The 19,336-nt window shown below is 37.7% G+C and overlaps 1 protein-coding gene across 5 annotated transcripts in view; it reads left to right on the top strand.

The window, feature by feature from the left end:
• Positions 1 to 1,165: 1,165 nt before the first annotated feature.
• The window catches only part of LOC105218086 (acidic phospholipase A2 PA4), a 34,212-nt gene continuing 16,041 nt past the window's right edge, over positions 1,166 to 19,336 (top strand). Inside the window, exons 1-2 of one of the 5 annotated variants that reach the window (XM_054231393.1) lie at positions 1,166 to 1,323; positions 1,398 to 1,643. The gene's annotated coding sequence lies outside the window, so the exon portion shown is untranslated. Of the gene's footprint in view, positions 1,644 to 17,487; positions 17,649 to 19,336 lie in introns of those variants that run through there. The other 4 variants (XM_054231395.1, XM_054231394.1, XM_054231396.1 and 1 more) reach the window with 4 other exon arrangements.

Below are 19,336 nucleotides of genomic sequence, written 5' to 3'. Positions count from 1 at the left end.
TACTGTGGCCGGGAACCTAGTTCGTGGGTAGTTGGAGTTGTTCTGCCGGTGAGCTCAACACTTTCTTGCAAACTAACAATACCGGCTGACGGCATACAATACATATATTTCTTTCTGTATTCTCCTATAGTTATTTAACAGAACTCCACAGACCTTCTCTATGCCTAGTTAATCCGCTTGGAAGATGCTAGCTGCTTTTGGTAGACAGTTAGAGAGAGATGCCAAGATTCTTGGATAGTATCCGCAATTAAACCTTGTCTCCATTCACGTTTATACCTTACAAACCTTGAATTAACTATTGAAATCTAGCGAGTGATATCGGGCTAAAACTTTGCCCAGCATGATGAATATGGTGAGTTGAGTTAGTGAAATTGATTTTAAATAGCTTTTTATGTTATTAAGTAAAATATATGAGTGAAACTAAATGAGTTTCAGATTTATAATCCGGCTTATAAAGATATTTTGCAAGAAATTATTCTGTAAAACTCAAATATTTCACATATCTTAAATTCATACAAATCTTATTGATGACATACCCATACCCTTGGAACACAGTTTCCCTAATTTGGTTCTTTACAGTTTTTTCGCACCGTGTACTCACGTCTACGAGAGCTTTTCATTCATAACGGACGAGCTTTTGCCTGCAATGTCTTTTCATAAGTTAAATATACGTATATATACATATACTGTGGACAGACACATGACTTCAACAAAACAAAAGCTCACAATGCGCGCGTCTACACAGGTTGTCTTTTGGCCGTGAAAATGCGAAAGCTTCCGTCATATGAATAACGGGAGCAAAACAAAACACAATAATCGAAAGTGAAGCAAAAAGGGCCCAAATAGTTAAGCTTTAAGATATGAATATACATATGTATTTATCGTGTAGCTTAAATAGGCAGCTGTATGTAGCTCAATGTGCTCATGTATGTATTCATATAACTCATGAACTTGGCAAAATGTGGCTGCCAGAAGCATTTTATAGCCCTTGCGTCGTGTTAAGCGGCTTCAGAAGGTGTGATAATCACTAGTAACAGCTGCTTTTTGTTTGTGTATTGAGTGCGCCTGTGAAACTCAGTATCCATGTTATATATTATATTTATTAATATGTATAGATGTGTCTGTGTTATCAGCGGCAGCTATCTGCAAACGCAAACTGTGGTATCTACACGTTGACTGCCTGCTGATTGCTGCAGCTCGGCTCCGACAGCGCGTCGTGGTTCAGTTGCGCGTGGACGCACCACGGATATGGACAAGAATTCCAGCTTTGCCGTTTAAATGCCGCAAAGTACGTGTTCTTCAGCACAGTGCGCTCGAAATTGTGTATGTGTGCGTGCGTAAATTTTTTTCGAGTAGAAAATTTAAAGAAAAGCTCTATATTACAATAATAATTTTAGTTTTCAGCTTCAAAGTGAAAACAACAAATATTTTAATGCGGTGCTAATAAAATAGTTAGCTAATAACGGCACATTTAACAAACGCATATATAAGGCAATTGTAGCATTGTAAAAAAAGGAAAAGGAAATAAATGTTACATATCCTCGCTTTAATGCTTTAAAATATCGCATGCGATATATAGAGCTATAAAGTCACTTGAACAGCAGTAAAATTATCAAACGGCGTCATCACAAGCGCGTCAGCAGGTAAGTGTCCTTGTCAATACGTTTAACTACTTACAAATGCGTACGTATGTACATGAATTTCATATACATATAAAAATATGTATACATAAACACCGAACACCACCGCCGGCTGCCACAAAAGCCAGAAAGCCAATACACCAGCAGCGTGCAGCAGATAGCAGTTGGCTTTCTGATACACATATTTTCGAGGGAAAAATGAAGGTCAGCTTCTTGTTAAAAAAACATTTCTGCGTATACAAATATATATGTATATGTTTGTATGTAGCACATAAACAAGAGTGAGTGAGTGCAAAAATTAACTAGTTCCAGACGTTTTCACCAATTTGATCATATTCATGCAGGGTCAACTTTTGGACCAATATCACAAACTGTTTTTTAACATATGTATGTATATCCTATTCACTAACCGATATGTTCGCTATAAATAATATAACATAATAACCATATTGGTCATCCGTGGTTAGGGAAGGGACAAAATCAAAATCATCCATTTTTAACGAGCAGGCTATGACGCATACATATATTCCAACTAATGGCGTCACGTCTATTTTTTTGCATTGATTAACATGAAAGCCCTTTACATCATTATATATATATATATATTTGGCGTAGGAACCGCTTTAAGCGATTATAGCCGAATCCACCAGAGCGCGCCACTCATTCCTCCTTTTTGCTTTTTGGCGCCAATTGGAAACACCAAGTGAAGCCAGGTCACTTTGCACTTGGTCTTTCCACCGGAGTGGAGGTCGTCCTCTTCCGCGGCTTCCTCCAGCGGGTACTGCATCGAATACTTTCAGAGCTGGAGTGTTTTCTTCCATCCGTACAACATGACCTAGCCAGCGTAGCCGCTGTCTTTTTATTCGCTGAACTATGTCAATGTCGTCGTATAAATCGTACAGCTCATCGTTCCATCGCCTGCGGTATTCGCCGTTGCCAATGTTTAGAGGACCAAAAATCTTGCGCAAAACCTTTCTCTCGAAAACCCCAAGAGTCGTCTCATCGGATGTTGTCATCGTCCACGCTTCAGCGCCATACATCAGGACGGGAATAATGAGCGACTTATAGAGTTTGATTTTGGTTCGTCGAGAGAGGACTTTACTTTTCAATTGCCTACTCAGTCCAAAGTAGCACCTGTTGGCAAGAGTGATTCTGCGTTGGATTTCAAGGCTGACATTGTTGGTGTTGTTAATGCTGGTTCCCAGATAAACGAAATTATCTACAACTTCAAAGTTATGACTGTCAACAGTGACGTGGGAGCCAAGACGCGAGTGCGCCGACTGTTTGTTTGATGACAGGAGATATTTCGTCTTGTCCTCATTCACCACCAGACCCATACGCTTCGCTTCTTTATCTAGTCTGGAAAACGCAGAACAAACGGCGCGGTTGTTGCTTCCGATGATATCAATATCATCGGCATACGCCAGGAGCTGTACACTCTTGTAGAAGATTGTACCCTCTCTATTTAGTTCTGCAGCTCGTATTATTTTTTCCAGCAATAGATTGAAGAAGTCGCACGATAGTGAGTCACCCTGTCTGAAGCCTCGTTTGGTATCGAACGGCTCGGAGAGGTCCTTCCCGATCCTGACGGAGCTTTTGGTGTTGCTCAACGTCAGCTTACATAGCCGTATTAGTTTTGCAGGGATACCAAATTCAGACATCGCGGCATAAAGGCAGCTCCTTTTCGTGCTATCGAAGGCAGCTTTAAAATCGATAAAAAGATGGTGAGTATCGATTCTTCTCTCTCGGGTCTTTTCCAAGATTTGGCGCATGGTGAATATCTGGTCCATTGTGGATTTTCCAGGTCTAAAGCCACACTGATAAGGTCCAATCAGTTCGTTGACGGTGGGCTTTAGTCTTTCACACAATACGCTCGACAAAACCTTATATGCGATATTGAGGAGACTTATACCACGGTAGTTGGCGCAGATTGTGGGGTCTCCCTTCTTATGGATTGGGCAGAGCACACTAAGATTCCAATCGTCAGGCATGCTTTCTTCCGACCATATTCTACAAAGAAGCTGATGCATGCACCTTATCAGTTCTTCGCCGCCGTATTTGAATAGCTCGGCCGGTAATCCATCGGCCCCCGCCGCTTTGTTGTTCTTCAAGCGGGTAATTGCTATTCGAATTTCTTCATGGTCGGGTAATGGAACATCTATTCCATCGTCATCGATTGGGGAATCGGGTTCGCCATCTCCTGGTGTTGTACTTTCACTGCCATTGAGCAGGTCGGAGAAGTGTTCCCTCCATAATCCCAGTGTGCTCTGGACATCCGTTACCAGATTACCTTCTCGGTCCCTACATGATAATGCTCCGGTCTTGAAACCTTCTGTTAATCGCCTCATCTTTTCATAAAATTTTCGAGCATTACCCATGTCGGCCAGCTTTTCAAGCTTTTCATACTCACGCATTTCGGCCTCTTTCTTTTTACGTCTGCAAATGCGTCTCGCTTCCCTCTTCAGTTCTCGATATCTATCCCACCCCGAACGTGTTGTGGTCGATCGCAACGTTGCGAGGTAGGCAGTCTGTTTTCTCTCCACTGCGGAACGACAATTCTCATCGTACCAACTGGTTTTTTGGCGTTGCCGTAGACCAATTGTTTCGGCTGCAGCGGTATGCAATGAGTTTGAGATGCCGTTCCACAGCTCCCTTATATCGAGATGCTGATGAGTGCTCTCAGAGAGCAGGAGTGCAAGTCGAGTAGAAAATCGTTCGGCTGTCGGTTGTGATTGCAGCTTTTCGACGGCGAACCTTCCTTGTGTTTGTTGACGGGCGTTCTTTGCTGCACAGAGGCGAGTGCGTATCTTTGCTGCTACTAGATAATGGTCCGAGTCAATGTTTGGTCCTCGGAGCGTACGCACGTCTAAAACACTGGAGACATGTCTTCCGTCTATCACAACGTGATCGATTTGGTTGCGCGTGTTTCGATCAGGGGACAGCCACGTTGCTTGATGAATTTTTTTATGCTGGAATCTGGTACTACAGACAACCATATTTCGGGCCCCAGCGAAGTCGATCAGCCTCAGGCCGTTTGGCGATGTTTCGTCATGGAGGCTGAATTTTCCGACTGTTGTGCCAAAGACACCTTCTTTACCCACCCTGGCGTTAAAATCGCCAAGCACGATTTTGACATCGTGGCGGGGGCAGCGCTCATAGGTGCGTTCTAGGCGCTCATAGAAAGCGTCTTTGGTCACATCGTCCTTCTCTTCCGTTGGGGCGTGGGCGCAAATCAGCGATATGTTGAAGAACCTCGCTTTTATGCGGATTGTGGCTAGACGTTCATCCACCGGGGTGAATGCCAGGACTCGGCGACGGAGTCTCTCTCCCACCACAAATCCAACACCAAATTTGCGCTCCTTTATATGGCCGCTGTAGTAGATGTCACAAGGACCCACCTTCTTCCGTCCTTGTCCCGTCCATCGCACTTCTTGGACGGCGGTGATGTCAGCCTTTAGTTGTATGAGGACATCAACCAGCTGGGCAGAGGCACCTTCCCAATTAAGAGTCCGGACATTCCAGGTGCATGCCCTCAAATCATGATCCTTAGTACGTTTGCAGGGGTCGTCATCAAAAGGGGGGTTTCTCATCCGAGGCTCGGTGTTTGTTTTCATTGGGGAGATTTTTTTATGTGGTGGGTCCCAAGCCCTACGCACAACCGCACAAGCGGGCTTCGCCTTCTCACTTTAGCTCGCCTCCAAACGGATGTCTGTTAGCTACCCAGGGGATACTTGGTCTAAAACCGGAAGTCGTGAGCTGCTTGAGTCATATGCAAAAGAATCGTTCCTGGCCACTCCCAAGTGAATGGCAATCAGAAACTTTCCTCACTTGCGTGAACTTCTACATATGACCCCATCCCCCATCATTACTCTCAATCAATTCAGCGCTTTTGTCATTATTTTTAGAGCCTGATCCAGTCGTATTTTGCGGTAATTCACTTATTGTGGAAAGCTACACTATTTTGATCAACTTTTTAGGACGAATCTGATATTGAATATATTTAATTCTAAAGTCAATTTAAGATAAACAAAGTCGAAAAAAGTATATATCGTAAAATACTGGGCCCTTTATAACATATGTCGTATAAGCTTGATCGTAGAAATGTATACACCGCTGAATTAAGAAAATGTATGAATATGTACACATTTCGAATTTTTTAGTAACTACATATATCCTAAAATTAATAATACTTTTTTAAAAACGTCTTTTTTCGAACTTCGAAGGCGAATATTTCGATTGTGGCGGCTAACTTCGACAATCGTAGAATAGAGGTTTGTTATTAATAACTTAATCTTCCGGATCAAATTTGTAGTATAGTGTAATAGTGTTTACCATTAGTATAGTGTAATAGTGTTTACCATTTCCAATTGGGCATTGGACATTTTTATCGCCAATAATGCGAGGTTGTCACACCTATTAACGTACAAATAATCAACTGACACCGCCAATCGATCAGATACCGACCACGTAAAACATCATATAACTGTAACTATTATAATATTAAAGCTGTCAACTGGTAATTACCATCACTTATAATCCATTTCAATTGTTCAGACACTTTGGCAGCATGCCAAATCTTTTCATTGTTTATTATTACTATTCCTTCGCTATATACAACATGTCTTAATAAATATTTGACATTTGTGTTTGTTTTGATATTATTATTTCATTTGGCATTTCACAAGTCGTAAGCATTTCAAGTTCAAGTTTAAATCGTTTTTTGACTCATACTTCCTTTTCATAGTTTTTGCAAATGTGAGTATATTATTTATAAATAAGCAACTTTTGATTTTAGAAGTTAGGAACTAGAAGCATAATTGGAATAAGTCTTATAGTTCACAAAAGTTGGCAGCTTCTTGATCAGCTAAGGAGTTCTGCTTACATATTTTTATGTCATCGATACCAAAGTGTATTTTGAATCGTATTTAGGAGCCTTTGATATGATACAGAAAACCAATGTTTCAACTGTTCAAGCGAGAGAACCTAAAGTAGTAGTAGTACGAACCACAACAATAGGTAAAACAAAGGAATCGACTTACAAAAACTTAATTTTGTTTTTTACGAAAAATAAAAATAAAAAATAGTTCGAAATATTACATTCTATTTTAGACCAAATTTCTCAGAACAAAACGAAAAGTAGCTATTCCAAAGCAGGTTCAAAAGTCTTCGAAATTTAAAAAATTTATCGATATATATGTGTATGTATATATCGTTTTTAAAACAAATATTATCATCTTTTAACATCATTAGGAACCTAAAGTATTGTCAAAATATTCCTTAGAGCAAGTAATAATAAAGCTTGAATATGAAGGCGGATTGTTAAACTTGATTGAAAATAACAAATATAATATCCATTTCGAGGTTCCTTACTTAAAAAAAACAGAGAAAATTCAAATTTAATTGGGAATGTTTATTATCATTCGAAAGAACATTCTTTAGTATTTATTTTTTAAAGATTGCGTCTTTGATATGTTAGCCGCGGTTACGTGGGTCCAATTTTGGATGACTCTTTCGAGCATTTCAACTGGTAATTGGCGAATGACAGGCATGATGTTATGCTCCAAGTCCTGAATCGAAGCGAGAAAAAGTCTAACGGTGTGATATCACACGCTCTTGGTGGTCAACCGACCGGCCCAAAACGTGAAATTTTTCTAAATAAATCCATTGATTGAGCTTCAATTTTCGGCCATCAAATAATCGGTTATCACAAAACACACCAAAATGTTGTCGGATATTCTTAGGACTTTTAAAGATCCCATAGAGTGAGTTAGTTATGAGACCTTCGCTTGGGAAGGTTGAGTGTCTCCAGTTCTTGCACAAGCTGTATTTTGTACGTTTTCAATTTAAGATCTCTACGTAGAATGCGCCAAGTCGTTTCATACGTCAGTCCAAGTTGCTGCGAACGGCGCCGAAACCTGAATAGATCAAAGAAATATCGATATTTTGTAAAATTAATTAATAATTTTCATACAAAAGTATACTGTATACTACAATATGAAAATTAAGTATAATTTCAAATTAAATAAATTAATGCTCGATAAAATATCGATAAATAAATATTATGGTATAATAAAAAGATTCTTCTTATTGACAGACTCCAATGGTTCAAGTCTTCTATGCATGTACATATATTTATAAATAAAACAGGATTTTTTTAAATATATTTATTTGTAAAAAGATTTATCGTGCTGCTTTTTTAAGTATCTCCGCAATTTTAGTTCTTTTTGTAAGTTAAACGTTTATAAAAATATAATTTACACCAAGAAACAAGTTTAGAGCTCCCGAAAAAGGATAGAACTTGACCCACATACAGATGTACATACTTTATAATACATATGGAAGTACATTTTAGTGTTCAATAACACAGATTGTAACTTGTATTTTGTACATATGTATATATATTTTTAAGGGGTATGACTAAAAACATATAAAAGTTGCAACCATCAAACCGAATAATTTATGAAGTGGAACTTCAAAACTAATACGGCTGTGTAAGTTGACGTTGAGCAACACCAAAAGCTCCGTCAGGATCGGGAAGGACCTCTCCGAGCCGTTCGATACCAAACGAGGTTTCAGACAAGGTGACTCGCTATCGTGCGACTTCTTTAACTTGATGCTGGAGAAAATTATAAGAGCTGCAGAGCTAAATAGAGAAGGTACAATCTTCTACAAGAGTGTACAGCTCCTGGCGTACGCCGATGATATTGATATCATCGGAAACAACACCCGCGCCGTTAGTTCTGCTTTTTCCCGCCTGGATAAGGAAGCGAAGCGAATGGGTCTGGTGGTGAACGAGGACAAGACGAAATATCTCATGTCATCAAACAAACAGTCAGCGCATTCGCGTCTTGGCTCCCACGTCACTGTTGACAGTCATAACTTTGAAGTTGTAGATAATTTCGTATACCTAGGAACCAACATTAACACCGATAATAATGTCAGCCTTGAAATCCAACGCAGAATCACTCTTGCCAACAGGTGCTACTATGGACTAAGTAGGCAATTGAAAAGTAAAGTCCTCTCTCGACGAACAAAAACTAAACTCTACAAGTCCCTCATCATTCCCGTCCTACTTTATGGTGCAGAAGCGTGGACGGTGTCAACATCCGATGAGACGGCACTAGGAGTTTTCGAGAGAAAGGTTTTGCGGAAGATTTACGGTCCCTTAAACATTAGCAACGGCGAATACCGCAGAAGATGGAATGATGAGCTGTATGTGTTGTTCGACGACATAGACATAGTCCAGCGAATAAAAAGACAGCGGCTACGCTGGCTGGGTCATGTTGTTCGAATGGATGAAAGTGCCCCAGCTCTGAAAGTTTTCGATGCAGTACCCGCTGGTGGAAGCCGAGGAAGAGGGAGACCTCCACTCCGGTGGAAGGACCAGGTGGAGAAGGACCTGTCTTCACTTGGTATTACCAATTGGCGCCAAACCGCCAAAAGGAGAGATGCGTGGCGCACTGTTGTGGACTCGGCTATAACCGCGTAAGCGGTTTCTACGCCAGTTAAGAAGAAGAAGAGAACTTCAAAGACATCAATGTTGCTTAAATTTTTAATAAATTTGCAATAAATTTTAAAAGAATTTTTTAATAATACGGGTATCAAGTAAAAGGCCGAACATGTTTTTCAAAAAGGAGAAAGGAAATAGATAATATTAAATTTAGGATAAGATACAACTTGTTTATACATTTTTTATAGTCTTTAGGACCTTGGCAAAATCTAGTACCTAGTGCTGATCCAACTTTTTTGAGTCTTTTAAGTTTGCAAAATAGACCTTCGTGGCACTGATAATCGTATCATTCGAATCAAATCGCATATACATATTAACTTTTTCAACCGAATATTCGCGTGAATCTAAGTGGAAATAAATTCCCAAAATGCATCTGAGATGGTATCCATAAAAAACGTAAACTTCGACGAAGATGGCAGCAAACTAGGTCGGCTGCTCTCAAAACAGAGCTTAATAGATGTACAGCGGAGCTAAGAACAAAAATTAGACAGTTTAAAAACTATTCCTTCAAAACGTATTTGTCCAAACTCACTGTTGATAAAACTACCGATTAGTCGCTCTGGAAAGCAGCAAGGAATATTAATAAACAAATAAAACATGTCGCACCAACAAAATTAAACGAAACTGAATGGGCCAAAACGAATGCACAAAAAGTTGCAGTATATGCAAATCATTTGAGAAACACATTTACACCTAACGATGGACATGAGCTAAACTGTGAAAATAGTTGGTTGGATCCACTCGTCGGCATTTCTCCAGTTACTTGTAAAGAAATTAAAAGTCTTATCAGGAACGCAAGGCTAAAAAAAGCCTTTGATTCAATAACCGGAGAGATATTACGCAATCTACCAAAGAATTGTATAAAAAAAATTGTAAACAGCGCATTATACCATTCCATCGCTTTGGAAAGTATCTGAAGTTATTATGATACCTAAGCCGGGTAAACCACTACATGATGTCACATCTTACAGGCCAATATCGCTGCTGCCAGCTCTTTCGAAAGTCTTCGAGAATGTTCTCATAAAGAGGCTCAAATCAATAATAGATCGAATGCACCTTATACCAGTACATCAATTCGGCTTTCGTGATCATCATTCAACAATTCACCAGGTACACCGGATCGTTAATTTCGTTGAAAATGCTATGGATAAAAAAAGCGTTTGCTCTGCGGCTTTCTTAGACGTGTCTCAGGCTTTTGATAGAGTTTGGCATTCGAGTCTACTGCTGAAACTGAAATGCAAGTACCCAAACAATATTGCGAAATAATTGCTTCCTACCTAAAAGATAGATACTTTCCCATAAAACAAGAGGATGCATACGAGAAACTTGCAACCGATAGGAGCGGGTGTTCTCCGGGGAAGCGTGTTGGGACCAGTGCTTTACTTGCTTTTTACAAGTGATATTCCCACTGACTCAAGTTATGTGAGAAGAGAGTCAATCTCAATATCTACCCTTCGATTGCAAACAGCAGTCAATGCAATTACTAAATGGGCTTCCAAGTGGCGCATTAAATTAAACGATTCCAAATCTATGCACGTAGACTTTACTTTAAAAAAACCATCATACCATCCCATTTATAATATAAGTACCTAGGAATAACCTTAGATGCTAAGCTTCGCTGGAAAGAGCATGTCAAGAAAAAAAGGTGCGATTTAAAAAGTTTTACCATCTGGTCTGTAGGAGATCCACGCATTCAATCGCAAACAAGCTGTTTATATATAATCAAGTACTAAAGCCAATTTGGGCCTATGGAGCTCAACTAGGGGATTGCTCAAGTCAAAACTGTATTGCCTGCATTCAGCGCTTCCAAAATAAGGTACTAAGAAGTATAGTTAATGCTCCTTGGTATGTTAGATCTGCTGACCTTCACCGTGATCTTGGTAAACGAAATAACCAAACTTGCAAAGACTCACGAAATGAGACTGAAACGTAAGAGGCCTTCAGCAGCAAATGAATTTCTCTAACATTTACCTTTTAATTATTAGTTTTAAGTTATTATAATTGAATTGAGATTAGTATTTAATCATTGTATACTAGGTACAATTCTAATAAAAAAATTAAATTTTAAGGGACCTCTTCAAGTTGTAGTAGTATGAAAACCCTTTGTAACTAAAATACTCGTATATGGGGGAATTTAACCGTTTCCGCTTCAGTGTCATTGCTTTCCTCCGCAAATCAGTCTTGAGAGTATGACTTAGATCACTAAGAAGACAATTGGAGTAATTCTGTGAATTGAGATTAGTATTTAATCATTGTATACTAGGTACAATTCTAATAAAAAAATTAAATTTTAAGGGACCTCTTCAAGTTGTAGTAGTATGAAAACCCTTTGAAACTAAAATACTCGTATATGGGGGAATTTAACCGTTTCCGCTTCAGTGTCATTGCTTTCCTCCGCAAATCAGTCTTGAGAGTATGACTTAGATCACTAAGAAGACAATTGAAGTAATTCTGTTACGAAGATCTTCAAAGAAATCATATATCATATCTTTGTGTTTGTGTATGTAATGTTCGTAATGGTAATTAGTCAAAACAAATTTTAAACAATGCTCTGCCATCGCCAAGGGTGTATGGTATTTGTAGTGAAGGTGTCAAAGTAATTACAACGCTTGCAAGTTCAAGCCGAGCTTAACAAATAAATATATACATACATATATACATACTGCCTTTGCTTTGCAGCATATTCCATGCAACTTTTAGCTGTTTGGGAACGTGTCAATGGCATATTTGGCCTCAGCGAATAGCCGCCGACATTAAACTGACGGCAATTTATAATGGATTTCGTTGGAGATGCTCACGTTTTGATGAATTAGTCTATTTGTATGAATGTATATTTGTATTAAGTGTGAACGACATAATTGCTTAAATGGCTGTTGAAGAAAACGCGACATAGAGGGAATTTAACTTACAAAACGACCTAATTTTTCACATAGTTAGTGAGGTGACGTGAAAACTAGATATGCCATTGAATAATTGCTGAGTTAAGTTTTGAGAAATTTTGACAATTCTTTCAAAATGTTCACTATATTTACTAGGTAGCATATTATACTTTGATTGAAAATAATTTTTGGAGTCTTCTACAAACTATGTACTAAAATTCAATATATTTTCTAATTCTTAAATGTTTAATGTACTAAAGTCCTGGAAACTATAGAAAAATATTCTAAAACACAAACTATTCCTAGGCGCTAAAAAGTTCTCAAAAAACAATTACAGTTTTCTATACTCAGCTTATTTGAGGCATGTTGATGGATCTTATTTATATTACTTTAATATAATTTTCTTTTTAAGTATCCTTTGAACTTATTTATCCCAGCAAGATTCTCGTCGCAATAATAGGTAGGCTTACTAGATACTGTCCAGAAAGGTACACATCCGGTGAGACTAAATTGCTTAAGTATAAGTATGGAGGAAGGCGAAGTGGTATCATCTAGGATCTTCTTCCTCTTATGTCCAGCCATCGCCAGCGAGTTTACATATCTAGCGAAATGGCTGAACAGTAGTTAATTTAAGAATTATATGAAAGATTACAAGCGCTTTGTTGAATCTTTAAAGCCTTTTGGATCCAGTAGGAGTGTTTTTGGTTTCACAAGGTATCTGCAAGGTATCACAACTGTAAAAGTGAGATCCCTTGTATGCGCAGATATCTTTCTGTTAATCTAACCTAATCTTACACACATTTTTCAATACTCGTTCTCCAAATACAAAAGAACCGCTTACTCCATGTCTTTAATCCGGTAGAATTCTTATATTTTTACGGCTCGGAATAAGAAATCAAGATCAAATAACACCATAGAGCACTATATTATCTAGTTTTCCAAGAAAACATTGTTGACTGTGTTTATTCTTAATATGGTCAATGGAATAGCTACAGAAAGCGAATAACGGTACTCGTTGTCACATTTAAACACGAAGAGGAATATCACGAAATTCAGCTAAGGCTTAAAAACAGTTAGCATTTCAGAGTCGTCATTTTGATCCCTTGCATTGTCATTCAAAAAATTATTAAATTATAATAATAAAATTTATATATTTGACAATTCAGTTTAAAATAACTATTTAAACAAAACAACCCCTTATTTAAAACCTATATCCAAATATAAACAAATGCTTCACTTGAGACACTGCCGTTGGCCAGACAACTTTCGGTTTTTGTTTTGCTCGCAAAATTCACAAAACTCGCCACAAAACGAGAAAAATTAACTTTAAGCAAGCAAAAAAATCGAAACATCGCAAACAAAGATAAATTTCATAAAAAAAAATAAGAAGAACAATTTCAGCCAAATTTTTAATTATGCAAATATCCGCTAAAATAACATAAATTATACAGACGTCACTGGGCAACACAATACAAATTTAATTAGGCAAAAATTCGCTACACTGACAGTTGCATTCCGAAAGACCTTGATAACACTCAAGTGGTTATGCTAAAAAAGTGTCTAGCTGATGGTGGTGAAAAAAATTTGAGGTCAATAAGTGGGTGCAGCAATATACTCGTAAATACCATAATATCACATTTTGTATGTACTATATGTATGTCGCCTGATCGAAACACGCGGAACCAAATCGATCACGTTGTGATAGACGGAAGACATGTCTCCTGTGTTTTAGACGTGCGTACGCTCCGAGGACCAAATATAGACTCGGACCATTATCTGGTCGCAGCGAAGATACGCACCCGCCTCTGTGCAGCAAAGAATGCCCGTCAACAAACACAAGGAAGGTTCGACGTCGAAAAGCTGCAATCGCAACAGACAGCCGCGAAATACTCTACTCGACTTGCACTCCTGCTCTCTGAGAGCACTCATCAGCATCTCGGTATAAGGGAACTGTGGAACGGCATCTCAAACTCACTGCGTACCGCTGCAGCCGAAACAATTGGTTTTCGGCAACGACAAAAAACAAGCTGGTACGATGAGGAGTGCCGTCTCGCAGCGGAGAGAAAACAGACTGCCTACCTCGCAACATTGCAAACGACCACAACACGTGCGGGATGGGATAGATACCGAGAGCTGAAGAGGGAAGCGAGACGCATTTGCAGACAAAAAAAGAAAGAGGCCGAAATGCGTGAGTACGAAGAGCTTGAGAAGCTGGCAGACAGAGGGAATGCTCGAAAATTTTATGAAAAAATGAAGCGACTTAACGAAGGTTTCAAGACCGGAGCATCCTCATGTAGAGACCAAGGTGGTAATCTGGTAACCGATGTCCAGGGCATACTGGGATTATGGAGGGAACACTTCTCCGACCTGCTGAATGGCTGTGAGAGTACAACACCAGGAGATGGCGAACCCGATCCCCCAATCGATGACGATGGAACAGATGTTCCATTACCCGACCATGAAGAAATTCGAATAGCAATTACCCGCTTGAAGAACAACAAAGCAGCGGGGGCCGATAGATTACCGGCAGAACTATTCAAATACGGCGGCGAAGAACTGATAAGGTGCATGCATCAGCTTCTTTGCAGAATATGGTCGGAAGAAAGCATGCCTGACGATTGGAATCTCAGTGTGCTCTGCCCAATCCATAAAAAGGGAGATCCCACAATCTGCGCCAATTACCGTGGGATCAGCCTCCTAAATATCGCATACAAGGTTCTATCGAGCGTATTGTGTGAAAGACTAAAGCCCACCGTCAACAAACTGATTGGACCTTATCAGTGTGGCTTTAGACCTGGAAAATCGACAACTGACCAGATATTCACCATGCGCCAAATCTTGGAAAAGACCCGAGAAAAGAGGATCGACACACACCACCTTTTTGTCGATTTTAAAGCTGCTTTCGACAGCACGAAAAGGAGTTGCCTTTACGCCGCGATGTCTGAATTTGGTATCCCCGCAAAACTAATACGGCTGTGTAAATTGACGTTGAGCAACACCAAAAGCTCCGTCATGATTGGGAAGGACCTCTCCGAGCCGTTCGATACCAAACGAGGTTTCAGACAAGGTGACTCACTATCGTGCGACTTCTTTAACCTGATGCTGGAAAAAATTATAAGAGCTGCAGAGCTAAACCGAGAAGGTACAATCTTCTACAAGAGTGTACAGCTCCTGGCGTACGCCGATGATATTGATATCATCGGAAGCAACAACCGCGCCGTTTGTTCTGCTTTTTCCCGCATGGATAAGGAGGCGAAGCGAATGGGTCTGGAGGTGAATGAGGACAAGACGAAATATCTCCTGTCATCAAACAAACAGTCGGCGCATTCGCGTCTTGGCTCCCACGTCACTGTTGACAGTCATAACTTCGAGGTCGTAGATAATTTCGTATACCTGGGAACCAGCATCAACAACACGAACAATGTCAGCCTCGAAATCCAGCGCAGAATAACTCTTGCCAACAGGTGCTACTTTGGACTGAGTAGGCAATTGAACAGTAAAGTCCTCTCTCGACGAACCAAAATCAAGCTCTACAAGTCGCTTATCATTCCCGTCCTGCTTTACGGTGCAGAAGCTTGGACGATGTCAACATCAGATGAGACGACACTAGGAGTTTTCGAGAGGAAAATTTTGCGCAAGATTTATGGTCCTCAGAACATTGGCAACGGCGAATACCGCAGACGATGGAACGATGAGCTGTACGAGTTATACGACGACATTGACATAGTTCAGCGAATAAAAAGACAGCGGCTACGCTGGCTAGGTCATGTTGTCCGAATGGACGAAAACACTCCAGCCCTGAAAGTGTTCGATGCAGTACCCGCCGGAGGAAGCCGAGGAAGGGGAAGGCCTCCACTCTGTTGGAGGGACCAGGTGGAGAGCGACCTGGTTACACTTGGGATCTCCAACTGGCGCCGAACTGCGAAGGAGAGAGACAGGTGGCGCACTATCGTCGATTCGGCTATAACCGGCTAAACGGTTGCAACGCCAATCTCACACACATATGTATATAAAGAGTTTTGAATAAAGCCGATGCTCAAAGAATGACATATTTTATATTTCTTTTCTTACTTGTAGTAAGCTTTTGATCGCTAGATCATAATCATCACTAATTTAGTATTAACTGTTGGCAGGTTGGTTCGTTGACGTTGATTGAAGATTGATATACATAATTTTTTGTAAACTCATCGAGTTATCACTAGTTCATTGATTGGTTCCTAAGTTCTTGTTTTTGTCTAAATAATAGAAGTTAGACGCTTATTTAAGAAATGCGGTGTATTAATATTGAAATGAATATGAGAAATTGTCGCTTGATATTTTCGAAACAAATATGGTTCTCATGCTTTGTCTGTTTTAAGAAGTCTTCGATTGGTTGTTGAAGTTTTTATAACATCTAACTGGGACTTGACATTCAATTATGTCTCAGTTAAAATTTCAACTACTACCTACATTGTTATCACTTCTTACAAGGTTGCCAATATTCATTGAAAAGTGTTATCATTAATTATTTTCGAATCAAAGGTTCGACTATTTTCTTCAGTTTGACTGCAAATATCATTACTTTCGACACAATTATAACTGAACAATAAATAATAATAAAGGAAAACGTAATATTGAAGCTGTGATGCCTTCAAAGTGTACAGAAGTCACTGGTCGAATTGGTATAAACTGATATTAAACTGGTATAAATCATACCACATTAAGTAGTTCTCAACATAATCTCTTGTGTTAAGTATGTATAACGGCATAATTTGGTTATTGTTTTTTAGACTAGAGAGCAGAGTAAAAACGAACGACGAAACGAACACATCACTTAAAGCGTTTAAGTGAATTTGAAAAATAATTTTAATGAAATATTTTCCATAATCACATATGTATTTATGCTGCTTGCTTGAGGGCACGTCAAGTGGCGCCAGCGCTTCAAAACTGTCCATAATAATTGATTGAAGAATATTAGCCAAAACAAGTTGAAAACAAAGTCGCCAAGCTTCCGTATAATTTATACTGGCTTAATAAAACAAATATTAATAATATTAAAAAATAAAAGTTATCACAAGCGTGGCACAATTAACAAATTAATGGAAACATATGAGGATATATTGATTGTGCTGTTGTTGTTGTTAGCATGTTAAACACAAGATTTTGTCTTCTGTTTTGATCGCATATTTTTATGCAAAATAGTAGACAAATATTGTAGTATATAAAAATATGCAAAAAAAAATATATATATATATACATATGCGTCTCAGTGAGTGTGCTTAAGCTTAGCAAACGAAACAGTATATCTAGCGATTCTATAAAACAACAATAGCAACAAGTGTGCACTATTTGTTTATCTTTCTCATATTTAACTTTTATTTGTGGAATTTATTAACACTTCTTCGGCGCTTGTTTGTGTGCTGCTACACAATACAATGTCTTCTTGTTATACAAACGTTAGACAAGCCCAAGTTCAATAAGATTGGCCTAGCTGTTCAGTTAACTGCAAACGCTGAACGGAAACGGACGTGTTTCATTCTCTCGGAAGTTTTAATCGAACATTAGAACTCGTTAGACGCGTTTGAGTTAAGAAATCGAAATCGAAAAGGCGATATTCTCGGCAAAGAATTAAATGTGAAAGTGAGTGTGTACTTTTGTGGCAACAATGTATAATTTTCGTAATTAAAATACTTTAAAAATCAATTAAAAAATATTTATAAGTAATGAGAAATATTTTTTTAAATTAAAAAATTAATAATTAATAAAGGAATATTGAAATATTAAAATAAAATAAAATTTATATTTTTTTTGTTAAATATTTGTTAAGTAAATTTGTACAAGTAATACATAATTCAATAAAATATAATACACAGTAGGTAAGGGATATCCGATGACGCACCTAGGCTTTTAGGAGGTCCATTGTGAAAAATATAATAGTAAAACAGAACAAAATAAATTATACAAAATAATAAATTTCCAATCAACTAAATTATAAATATACATATATTAAAGAATTTAATACAAATAATAATAATAATTCAGTGAAGTCAAATTTCCTTGAAATATGAAAAAAAATTTGTTAAAAATATAATAAAAATAATTCAACATTATTAAAGTTTTTTGTTGTAAAATATAAAGTAAATGGTAAAACAAAAAAATTATAAGAAAACAAAAAATTAAAAAAAAATATTAATAATAATTAAAAATTGATAATTAATAATATTTTATATTTTTTTTAAATATAACTGATGTTTTTTAACCTATTAGGTTATAAAAATCATAAAATAAATGTATTAAATTAAAAGAATTTATTATAAATAAAACATAAAATATAATTATAATTATTAATAACTTTATAATAAAAAATAATAATACAGAAAGTAATTATTAAAAAAAATAAAAATTCAGATAATTAAATTAAGCTACTTTAAATTAACAATGTGTATTTATTAAAACATAAATAAAAAGTAAAATATAATTATATTAATTAATACATTTATAATAAACAATAATAATAAAAAGTAATTATTAAAAAAGAAAATAAAAAATAAAAATTCAATTCAGATAATTAAATTAAGTTACGTTAAATATAAAATGTGAGTGCTGTGAAAAAAGTAATTATTTTATGAAATTTAATACAGTTAAAAGTAATCATAACTAAAAACGCGTGGAACCTACGATTTAATATGCTTACAAAGGGAAACAGTTTGAGAAGAGTGCACACCTTTATGTGGCCGAGGGAATTATATGTTGCTAGGGGAAATTATAAAACTATTCCATATTATCATTATTTTTTTATACTCTCGCAACCTGTTGCACAGAGTATAATAGTTTTGTTCACATAACGGTTTGTGTCACCAAGAAATATAAGAGTTAGATATGGGGTTATATATACATAAATGATCAGGATGACGTAGATTTGAAATCCGGATGTCTGTCCGTCCGTCCGTCTGTCCGTGCAAGCGATAACTTGAGTAGAAATTAAGATATCTTAATGAAACTTGGAACACATGTTCCTTGGCACCCTGAGGAGGTTGCTTTCGAAAATGGGCAAAATCGGTACACTGCCACGCCCACAAAATGGTGGAAACCGGAAACCTATACAGTGTCATAACTAAGCCATAAATAAAGTTATGAAAATGAAAATTGGAACATAGGATCCCATTAGGGAGGGGCACATTTGGATGTAATTTTTTTGGAAAAGTGGGCGTGACCCCGCCCCCAAATAGGTTTTTTGTATATAACTCGCAAACCAATAAAGCTATATAAGCCAAACTTTCTGCAGTTGTTTCTTTTAGCCATTTCTTTATACAGTCCAAAAATGAAAG

This window comes from Zeugodacus cucurbitae, chromosome 5, assembly GCF_028554725.1.
Source record: "Zeugodacus cucurbitae isolate PBARC_wt_2022May chromosome 5, idZeuCucr1.2, whole genome shotgun sequence".
NCBI classification, from domain to species: Eukaryota; Metazoa; Arthropoda; class Insecta; order Diptera; family Tephritidae; genus Zeugodacus; species Zeugodacus cucurbitae.
This window is presented reverse-complemented; position numbering and strand designations above follow the sequence as displayed.